This window comes from Mixophyes fleayi, chromosome 6 (genome assembly GCF_038048845.1).
Source record: "Mixophyes fleayi isolate aMixFle1 chromosome 6, aMixFle1.hap1, whole genome shotgun sequence".
Classification (NCBI taxonomy): Eukaryota; Metazoa; Chordata; class Amphibia; order Anura; family Limnodynastidae; genus Mixophyes; species Mixophyes fleayi.
In genome coordinates, this window is record NC_134407.1 from 193,129,570 (window position 1) to 193,141,667 (window position 12,098).

A 12,098-nucleotide genomic window follows, 5' to 3' on the forward strand; every position below is an offset into this window, starting at 1 on the left:
AGGGCAGTTTCCCAGCCTATGTACAGATAGGTACAACAGCAAATGAAGGGTCACCACCTAATAGTTCTGGCATAGGGCTGTAAGTTATAATTTTGCCATGAGCAAATCAATGACAATATATACAGTTGTATGCAAAAGTTTGGATACCTCTGGTGAAATGTCATGTTTCACTGGATCTCTAAGTATAGAGACATTAACATAACCTCTTCAGGGTACATACATAAATATGACATATTTCTGCACACTTTATTGCACAATTACTATTTATTTTAAATAGTTAAAAGATTGAAAACAAAAAATAAATAAAAATAAAACCGTGAACATGACATGTGCAAATGCTCAGGCATCATCTTGTCAGTCAGTGATTAGTAACACATACATTGCAAGAAATCACAGCTTCTAAACGTTTCTTGTAGCCTGGTTAGTCTCTGTAGTCTTGCTTTAGGATTTTTTTCCCACTGTTCCTTGCAGAACTGTTCGAGCTCAGAAATATTCTTAGGCCTTTTGGCGTGCGCTGCATGTTCGCGATCTCCCCATCGATATTTAATAATTCACAAGTCGGGACAGTGAAGACCATCACAAAATCTTAATCTTTCTTTCCTGCAAGTACTTCATGGTTGATTTGCTGTACGACTGGTATCTTTTTCTTGTTGTAATATCCAACCACTTTATAGCTTTGATTCCTTCACTGACAGTAGCTTTTAGGAATTGTTGATATTTAGTTCAATCCATTCTGCTTTCCAACCATTTTTTGTCCCACTGGTTACCATATAACTCCAGATTCACCCCAAGGCTTATCAGTTGGCAAGGTGTTCTTTTCTTCAATTACTCCCCATTGTTCTAAAAAAAAAATAATTTGTGGTTCAATATTGATTCATCAGTCCACAGCACTTTGTTCCAAAAAGTTTCTCCCTTATCTCAGCATTGTGTTGCATACTTCAGACATTGATTTTTGTCTAAACCTTTCTCCAGGACCTTTACGGAGGTACCTGTCCAGTTAATGAGTAGTTCTGGGTCTTCCAGATTTGACTTTAACTTCAAAAATTAATAAATAGTAATTGTGCATTAAAATTGTGCAAAATATGTTGTTTAAGTTTGTACCCTGCAGAGGTTGTGTTAGCATATTTAGAGTTTCAGTGAGACATGCAACTTGTCCAGGGGTGCCAAAATTTTTACATAAAACTGTTGGAGTTTGTATGGTCTCCCCGTGTTTGCGTGGGTTTCCTCCGGGTGCTTCGGTTTCCTCCCACACTCCAAAAACATACTAGTAGGTTAATTGGCTGCTATCAAAATTGACCCTAGTCTCTCTCTCTCTCTCTCTGTGTATGTTAGGGAATTTAGACTGTAAGCTACAATGGGGCAGGGACTGATGTGAATGAGTTCTCTGTACAGCACTGTGGAATCAGTGGCGCTATATAAATAAATGATGATGATATACAGCACTGTGGATGTCACTCTGTGCTATGCATAAAAACATAGTCACCCTTGCTGTCAGCTACTTCTGGTTAAACTGGCATCAGATGCATTGGGCAAAGAATTCACTAGGATTTTGAAGAATGCATTGAAACCTCATACTTGTACTATCCTCCCACCTTCATCCACTCACCCATAGACATTACTCTCATTCCTACATAGCCTCAGACACAGCTGGACATATATGTGGGTAATAACTTCCCTTTACAGCCTCTAGCTGGGGCTGTTGTTATTCAATGCTGCCCTGTCCTGTAGGCAGAGTGGTACCAGCCGCTGCCTTACAATGAACACTCTGTTCTGACCCCATTCACCCGGCACTTCCCAGTCTTTGATCTCTGCATCAAACACAAACTAATATTTGTCCCTGGGAAGATTTTCTCATAGACATGTTTTACATTTTGGGCTCTTGCTGCAGTTTTAGCGCTCATTGCTATATTCTGCATAACTGCAAAATATGTTGTTTAAAATAAAATAAATATAACAGATACACAGTATATACACTGCAAAACCCCATATAGCATGTATTCTTCAATAGACAGCAAGGATGTCTTGTCATTGTTATTAGAATATCCATCATGTCTATCACCTCAAGGTCCCTTTATCTCTTGTCAAGATCATACTTCTATTACTGAATTTAAATGGGAAAGGTTTAAACTTCCTATAGCTATGGGCTTCGGGCTCCTGCCACAACTCATCTATTCTAATCCACAATAGTGGTGATAATATCCTCAAACAATTAAATATTTGTGAGTGTTATCATCTTTTTTAAAATATTAAAATTGCTGATGCTTAATTAAACCACAATTAATATACCCTCCGTTTGCACCCTGTTCCTAATTTCTATAGCAGGAAATCCATGCCTTTACAAATAATGAATAATAGTCCATTAATTTGACCATGTTGGACTTTTGTTTTTTTATTGATTTTATTGTTTATAAAGTGTGCAATATACTTGTTTCCCTCATATTAGATTTAGAAGTTCTTTTGAATACCTTCTGTCAAAATGCTAAGTTCTTGGTGATGGAGCTGAAGACTTTAGCAATCTGTATGTCTCAAAACTCCCAGCACCATCGACCATTAATACATCATTCTGCTACTGTCAAGTTGGCAAGTACATTGTGATGTAATATTATTGCTTGGTTTGTTTCTTCAGGCTGCTATGAATGACTCCATTATACTTCTAATACTTCTGCATGGTTTGCACAGTGACATGTGACTACCATGGCAACCACAGTCACATGATGTAGTAAACAGAGAGGCTTTGGGACACTCCTCTGAGCTCAGTCTGACTGTGCACTGTAAAGTCCTTCCCTTCATTTTCCTCTCTCTGCTATCACATGGCCACAGAGGGTTCATACACAATACAGTTCCAGTCTGTGAGTGTGTCTGGCAGCCATACTTGTCTCCCCTCCAGAGAGATTTTGAAATCGTTTGTAAGGGGACAGTTAAGAAAAATCAAAGATGCATACTTGAAAAGTACTTAATTTGCTATTTAAATAAAAAATATATGTGGGATTGCTGCTTTAAATGAAATTAATATCTATATTATACACTCAGCAGCCAATTTATTAGGTAAACCCTTTTAGTACTGGCTAGAACAGTCTGATTTCTTTGTGGCATGGATTCATCAAGATGCTGAAAACATTCCTTAGAGATTCCTGTCCATGTTGTCATGATAGCATCACTCACCGCAGATATGTTGGCTGCATATTCATGCACAAACCTACCATTCCACCACATCCCAAAAGTGCTCCACTGGATTGTGACTGTGGAGTACACAACTCATTGTCATGTTCGTGGGAGCAGCTTGAGATGACATGTGCTTTGTGACATCTTGCTGGAAGTAGCCATTAGAAGATGGGTAGACTGTGACCATAAAGGGATTCACAAGGTCAGCAACAATACACAGGTAGGCTGTGGCATTTAAATAATGGTTAATAGGTATTCTTGTCGGCAAAAAATTATTCCCCACTCCATTACACCACCACCAGGCAGCCTGCACCATTGACACCACGCTTCAAGTGTCCAATTTTGGTGAGCCTGTGCCCACTGTAGCATCAGTTTCCTGTTCTAAACTGACAGGAGTGGAACCTTGGTGTGATCTTGTGCTGCTGTAGCCCATCCACTTTAAGGTTCGACGAGCTGTGCATTTAGAGATGCTCTTCTGTATACCACTGTTGTAACGCCTGGTTAATTTGAGTTACTGTTGCCTTCCTGTTAGGTTGAACCAATCTTGTCCTTCTCCTCTGACCTCACTCATTAACAAGGTGTTTTCATCAACAGAACGGCCACTCACTGGAAGTTTTTTGTATTGCGCACCATTCTCTGTAAATTCTAGAGACTGTTGTGTGCGAAAATTCCACTTTCTGAGATACTCAAACCCCCTTGTAATGCATCGGCTATCGTTCCACGGTCAAAACCACCACTCTCACATCCTATTTGCTTTTGTAGAGCTACGTCTCTCCAGAGCAGCTATATGTCACTGCTTTCAGCGCCCTTCACTGATGTAGAACATTGGTACTTTTGATGTGCAGAAGGGTAGGCGGCATTTTGTAGGCAGAGAGCAACCTAGTTTTGCCTTTAGCATTCAGTGTACACTAACTTATGTATGCTGCAATAAGGCTGATACTTGTACCACTGCGACCCTTGTTAAATATGCTTCTCCATGCTTTAATCAACATATGACAGATAAGTCTAACTTTGCATTTTACTGTCATTTAGTGAATTTGACCAGAAACTAAATTTGTACTTTTGTGGAGATCTATAAAAGATCACAGGTCCTTTTTAAGTGCTCCTCTTTAGCCATTTGAAATATTGAAGGAATAGACTGTGGTTAAACGGAATACAGCCTCTGTACAGATTCTGTTCCTTCCATTTCCTATCTTTAAGATATTCTATCCAACCAGATGCAGATGTGACAGTATGTGCAATGTAGAATGAATTGTGTTGTTAAGTAGTTTAATACGACTGTGCCTTTTGCCTGTATTGTAGCTTCCATTGCTTTGACAGAGAGCAATCTGTATTTTATACGCCAACGCCTGTAGCGAAAGGAACACACCACTGTGGAAAGCTGCGAGGGTTCTTGTTGCAGGGCAGGGGTAAGAGACCCTTGTTCTGGGAACCGAAAACACTGCTTCACATAAAGCCACATCTGGCGTCCATCTGCCCCGCTGTAATACAGAACAGCCTCCTGAGATCTCTGCAAGGGAGCAATGACCAGTATCATGTAACACTCCGCCTTGGAGCGAGACCCCCTCTGGGACAGGAAGATCAATCCCCAGCGTAGACATGTTAGGGGAAATCCCAGCCACCAATCTGTGAGATATTCCTCTTTTATTAGCACTCTTGTTCTGGTGACTTGAATACATATGCACAATCCTGCAACAATTTTCAGACCCCTTGAGAGATTTCAAATGTTTCTGGATTAGAAATGATACCTAGATACTGTATATTAATTAGTCTTTTTACTGCAAGCTCACGTGCTCAGACTGAATTTTGTTAGAAACAAATTTATTTGTCAGCAGAGTTAAAAAAAAAAAAATATGCAGCTTGCACAAGCTGGAAAGAACTGTCAACCAAGGTTACCATTGTCTGTTACCAGAACTGTCTACCACTGAAGTTACCATCACTTTTACTAAATAAAACCTGTCTATTTAGAGATCATTGGTCAGACGGTAAAATGTAATGGAAAGGTAATGAAATGAAGACTAAAGCACATTTAATGGAAACTAGTGATATATAGAGTAGTATAAAATACATATGGGTATATTTACTAAACTTCAGGTTTGGAAAAGTGGAGATTGTGCCTATAGCAACCAATCACTATCTAACTGTCATTTTGTAGAATGTACTAAATAACTAGAATCTGATTGGTTGCTATAGGCAACTTCTCCACTTTTTCAAACCTGCAGTTTAATAAATATACCCCATAGAGAAGAAAAAGGTCATTCCTTAAAACCCAGTACCTACCCATGACCTATTATTATTATTTATAAAACAATACAAAGGGTCCTCAGCGCCATACAGTGTGCATACAGCAAACATTACACAGTGGCATACAGCAGCGATTTGCAGAAACAAACAGCAGCGAGGTATCTCTGACTGATAAATCTGGTTTGGCCACTTACTTGAGTGGCCAAATCTGAAACCTTAAGCTGCTACAGGACATAATTAAAGCGGTCGGACGCATTGACTTGTCCAAAAAACTGCATTGCGTATAGAATGGGCACCCCTGTGTACCAAGTGAGCGTCCCCCACAGGTTTCAATAAACCCCAATTTTCTGAGCGATCACAGCACAATGAAAGCACGCTCGTTGTGGCGCATTGCGGGCATCTAATTGGCATTTGTTTTTATAAGAACTTAGAGTTTAGGCAGCATACAACCAGCAGAACATAGTAGTGGTTAAACATGTGTGTATCGATCGCTGGGACCCATGTTGGGGTATGGGGGACCTGTAATGCTGTTCTCACCACACCCCCACCACCACCAATAGAACAGAGTGGGGTCCTCTTCTGAGCAGGCGCCCTAGCTGAGAAGAGGCCTCGGGAAGCCGCTGCACCCCCTATTGTTAAGCCTCTGATAGAAAGATTCCCAGTTACCAATGCTGTGCGTGGGAGTTGTCCTATCAGATGAAACAGGGTGGTAGAGCTAGAAGAGGTTGTCTGCAATTTTGGCCAGTGATGAGGTCAGATATGTCAGCTACTAAAGTGTAAAAATACTACAATACATTTTCAACATGATTAGTGAATAGGATCATAGTACAAAGCAGTTGTAATATAAATAATTAAATCTAAAAGAATGAAAGTAAATCTTTATGTATACCACACGCAAGGCATACAGAAAACAAGTAGTGGTACTGTGCAGTTGTACATACAGAACATGAACAAGACTTGCCCTTCAAATTATCAGTTGCCTCTGTTTTCTGTTTACATTTCATACATATCTACAGATCTGGAACATTGGTTATATTGCAGAGCTGTGGTATTCTATGGCATTTCATTTCATAAAGTTTCTGGTGTCTTTGTCTAGCAAACTAAACAAAAGTGCAGGTAGCATTATTATACTTACGATTTCTATTATATTATTGGGATTTTGAAATCACATTCAAAATAAGTATCTAGGTTGCTTTCAGAATGGTTTGTTTATTATTTACTTCCTCAGGTTGGTTTGATATTTAGCTTACATTTTTGGCTTTTCTTATTTTTGCTTTACCCAAAATTAAGGTCATTGATGAAGAGAAAATGGTTCGATAGTTTAATGGTTCAGTAGTGTTACTTTATGTAACACAACCATTGTACTTCATATATCCCATATATGTTTACTAATGTGATTCCCCATACAGACACAAAACTATACATGCAGGGGTATATTCAATTGTCCGTGTTACTCGCAAAAGTAATGCGGCATTAAGAGTATTACCGGTATTACGGTAATTCTAAGCCGGATTTCAGCTCGCAGCTCCCTGAGCGTTACAGTTAGCGTAAAAACGGTAATAGTGTGCAAGCTGCATTACTTTTGCGAGTAATGCGGACAATTGAATAAGCCCCGCAGTGTCTGGTGTTTTTTACACAATAGATCATGGTAGAACATTTTACCCAACACATCAGTATCTTCTCTTGAAGAGTAGTGATGTCTGATAGTTACAAATAAGTAGATACTATATAACAGCAACATCGTATCTGACAGATACAAATAACTATTTGGCCTATTTAAATGACATTAGCTTCAACTAGTGTCGTTTAAGGTTGGAAAAAGCCACTTAACCTCATGTCTTTCTTTCATAATTCTGAAAACGCTTGGGTGCCTATTTATGAACATTCAAAGAGGTTTTAATGTGCCGAAATCCCACAAAGGATTGCCGCATTTTAAAGTAACAATCCTATTTATTATTAGAGGGTCCCAGCCTCTTCGATCATTAATGCAGTCCCCATAGGTGTCTATGGGGACTGCATCATTGTCTTATATATTATTCGGAATTTGACTTTGACTATCCTATGGGGAGAGCACAGGAGAGGGATCTCCGGATCCCACCCCATCAGACTTCGTGCTGCTTCCCTCCTTCCTTATCACAAATTGTGTAAAAACCCTCAGAACCTATAAGTAAAGTGATCGCCATTGCGATTGCTTTACTATAGACCAGTGTTGGCTAACCTGTGACACTCCGGATGTTTGTGAAACTACAAGTCCCAGCATACCCTTCCAGCAATAAGGTGCTATATATTAGCAAAGCATGCTGGGACTTGTAGTTTCACAAAACCTGGAGTGTCACAAGTTAGACAACACTGCTATAGACTATATGCTGGGCAGGGGAGGGCTGACAAATTTTAGCCGGGGGGAAGGGCGGGCAAGACTCGACTCAAGCAGCCTATTAGGGACATTTTAAAGGAAAATTAAATGCAGGTAGCCCAGTGAACCAACCCAAGGTAGCCCACTATGGGACTGGCCCAGGGGTCAGATGCCCCCCCAAGTCAGCTAGCCCCTGATGCAGGGACAAGCCCCCATCGCTGTCCTAGCTGAACAATTTTAATAAATATGCACCTTAAATCATTCTATAAAAAAATGATAATTTGCGTGAAGAAAATTCGCAGGGTCATAAATAGACCCCTTAATACATCGCTGGTCTCTGTGTATGGGTTAATGATGAAATGCCTATGTGCAGATTGTACTAGCTCTGGTAATAGTCTTCTCACACACACAACAACAAAGCCCATGTATGTAAATGTGAGTCTATATATCGTGCAACTTCTCTTATCAAGACACAAATCTACAGCGCTGTCTTCCTAGGATTTGTCTGGAGGCCACTACAGCACTTTAACCCCATGCGTCCTGGGGCCCCTCCCCCGTGCACCACGTGACGGGGGCGTGGCCGCGGGTCTCACAGGCGCCCAGCTTTAGATCATTCTCAGTGTTCGGTGCCTGCTCCGGGTGAGCGTGATCTGCAGCCCGGGAGTGATTGTTATCCGGAGGTAGGTGAGCACGGGGAGTACATAGGGTGTATAGTGAGCAGGGGGGTGAGGGGAGCAGATGAGCTCTGCTGCATTGAGGGACATTGCAGTCATCAGACCATATGCATGTGTAAGAGGAGGGGTAACAATAAAAACCAATGCTCTGGAAGTTGGGGGATTAACTGATCCCCGATGGTGGGTGGGGGGTCTGCATACTGGCCGCCCTGCACTGGGGCGGTAACACAGCTCCATTGTGCGTTAGAAAAGGTGACAGTGTAAAAGACTTTGCTCCTTTATAATTATACTACATGGGTCTATGTTAACCCCCGCACTGCCATTATGTTTACAATGACTTCCAACAGTTATTCATACAATTGTCGACATTTTTTTATGCAACTCCTAACGTTTTCTAACGGAGAATGCATTGTGCAATGCTCTCCTTCCAGGGACAATTAAGCAACTGCAATATCAGTGTAAGGCCTATTGCAGCAATTGTGTAGCTGTCAGTATTGGGTTGATTTGGATTGTGTTGGTCTTTTTGGGTGCACACAGCAGTGATTAGGTTAAATATGCAATTGTATAGTTTTATTTATTTTTTTCACCTGGAAGAAATGCTTCAGCTTGTAACTTCCGTCTAAACCTGTCTGTAACTGCCCAGGGATATTCAGTGAAATGGTCATATGACATCCATAACTGGTTTTGGGTTGCAAAACAGACATTTTGTAATAGTCTAGGGAAACTTTACACCTGCAATATATCTATCCACACAGAGACAGAAGCTAACAGCATGAGGGGTCTACAGTCCTAGGGAAGTAACACCACACAAAGATAAATATCTGAACAAGAGGTCATGCTCCCTAGCGGTCAGGTCTTCAGATTAATTGGAGATGTGAGAGAATGTGTAGAGACGTTAGATGAATTAATTAATAGTCGCCCTGCAAAGATGGTATTGTCCAGTACCACTTCAAAGAATAAAAATCTAGCAGTCTGTACTGTACAAGGTGAAGGCCACAAATCAAGCATTGTGAGACCTTGAGGTAGGTGGAATTAGAGATATATTGCATTGGAAATATTTGCTTGATACATGTGTACATTAAAGTCCTTGTACTATCTGCACATAATCTGTCTTAATGCATCCTATATGGGTGTGCTTTTGTCTTGCTGAAAGGCAGATAGAGGTTGCAACGTTGAAATAGGATCTTATCTTGTCACTTGATTTCTGGGGGGTGGAGGTCGTTTAGCTGTGAGTGATGCTATAAAAATGGTGACCTATAATCTGCATATGTTAATGCATTTTTGTTAAGTGAATATTCCTGTCAGGGGTGAATCTAAAAAACATTTATACACACAAACACACACACACACACTAAAGATATTTGTAAGGATACCCTTGTTCCATCCAAGCACTGATGAAAAATATACAGGGCATTGACAGGGAAGGCAGGCCTCCATAAGCAGTGGGCTTCAGTAGCCACTGTACCATCTGCAATTATGGAACTTACATCCTTGCATGTTGGTAGGAATTGCAAGTTAAGATGTATAAGGTTGTGTCTTGCTTTTTTTATGTATTCTGACTAAAGAAAAAGAAAAACCCTCCATTATTCATAGTTCTATCACTGCAAATCCGTTTTGTAGTATGGCTGTCAGTATACTTGTCTCACACCTCTAAGGGAGATATACTGCAGTGCATTGAAAACATCCCTGCAGGCCAACTAGCTAAGGAGTTCAAGTGCCCTTAATTGTTGCATTCATTGAGATACATATATGTTGTATAAGATTCATCAGAATGTTAGAATAATATTGTCTTTGTTTCTTACTGGCTGCTGAAGATCTGTATCGGTTTCCTGTTTAGTGAGAGAAGACAGAGACATCACCCCTCCTCCCCTTCTCCTCACCACTCTCATTCTCTACTGTTTAATCTCTTTAATCTGCCATAGACTGCACACACATCCTTCTCAAGGTATACTAGTCAGTCTATTCTATAACCTCTTCCAGGTCATGCTGTCCAGTTATGTTTGGGGAAGGGATGCAATGACTGCACTGATTATATAACACAAACATTACTAAGAACAACAGGCTTATAAAAGATATGTACATATATTTACCTTGGTTGCATATTTATATTCATGTGGATCAATATCTTGGCTCAGTGTTTGTGATTTTTGATTCTTCGCTTATTTTAGCCTATAGTTATTTTTATTTGAATTGGCCATAGCAGTTCACTTAACTTTTGTTGATTGCCAGGTTCATTGATAATAAGCTGTGAAGTGTTTGACAGAGCTGTATCAATGAACTTACAAAGAAATGAAAAGGCCTGTGGGTAGATTTACTAAACGCTTCTAAATGTAAAAGTGTAACTGTTGCCCTTAGCAACCAAACCATTTCTGGAAATCATTTAGTGGAGTGTACTAGGTAAATAATAGCTAGACTCTAATTGGTTTATGTGGGCAATACCTCAACTTTCTAGAATCTATTAATGGCTAAATAATATATATTAAAAAAAAAAAAAAGGCGGAAAGAGTCAGTTTTGGGGTAAACATGTAAAGTATACTTTATACGTCCAGAGCATCAACATTCTTACTGTTACAGATTGTTGTAAGTGCATGAAACCTACACCGTGTATACATGGCAAACCCACTTCGCTATCTCTGAATTCCTAGCTATTGGTTGACAAGTTTGAATATATATATGATTGGGGCAGCACGGTGGCTCAGTGGTTAGCACTTCTGCCTCACAGCACTGGGTTCATAATTTCTTTTCCGAAGCCTTATCTGTGTGGAGTTTGTATGTTCTTCCTGTGTTTGCGTGGGTTTTTTCCCACACTCCAAAAACATACTAGTAGGTTAATTGGCTGCCATTAAATTGACCTTAGTATCTCTCTGTGTGTGTGTTAGGGAATTTAGACTGTAAGCTCCAATGGGGCAGGGACTGATGTTAATGAGTTCTATGTACAGCGCTGTGGAATTAGTGGCGCTATATAAATAGCTGATGATGATTGTAAGCTCCCTGATAACATTTCTATATGAAACGTTGTGACATCCACCTGTTCCTGTAGAACAGGCATAAACAGCCCTTCACTCTACAGCTGTTGATGTACCCCATAGCTGAGACATAGAAGTACAAGTTGCCAACCCCTGCACCCGAATAAACTATAAAGTAGATATTAACAAAGACTACAAACATAACTAAAGAAAATCCGGTCTTTCTAGAAATTTTAATTCTCTTCTGCTTTAGTAATTGTAAGGGAAATAATGCTTTGTTTAAGACTAAGTTCTGTTAAGTCTCTCTGCGATCTTTCTCCGTGTGCCTGGTATGCACTTGTGTATACACATAGAAAAATAGCGCCAGTACCACTGAACACATGTTTGCATTTAAATCTATAAAGTTTCACAGGCCTGTATGAGGAAGTGATAAACCTCCCTGGTGAGTGCGTCCCCTTGCAGCCCACCCGCTCCCCCCTAAGGACCTTTTTTATTCTTCCTTCCCTGCGCCAAGCCTCTCCTTCCCTTCCTCCCCCAGCAGCCCCACATCCTCTCCAGGAACAGTTGGCGTAGGATAGCGAAAGGTCACCATTGTTGGCCTTTTACAGGGTGCTGCTCCAGGCTTCTCACTTGGGTGCTTGTAGAAGGAAGAATAATCAAAATTAAACGCCCACTAAGAGAAAACTCCCCATACAAACT

At 40.3% G+C, this 12,098-nt stretch overlaps 1 protein-coding gene across 5 annotated transcripts in view; it reads left to right on the top strand.

The window, feature by feature from the left end:
• Nucleotides 1–12,098, top strand: part of SEPTIN9 (septin 9) — a 147,721-nt gene that overhangs the window by 111,104 nt on the left and 24,519 nt on the right. Inside the window, exon 1 of one of the 5 annotated variants that reach the window (XM_075177736.1) lies at nucleotides 8,343–8,439. The exons of 3 other annotated variants lie outside the window; for them this stretch is intronic. The gene's annotated coding sequence lies outside the window, so the exon portion shown is untranslated. Of the gene's footprint in view, nucleotides 1–8,342; nucleotides 8,444–12,098 lie in introns of those variants that run through there. One more of the 5 variants, XM_075177737.1, reaches the window with a different exon arrangement.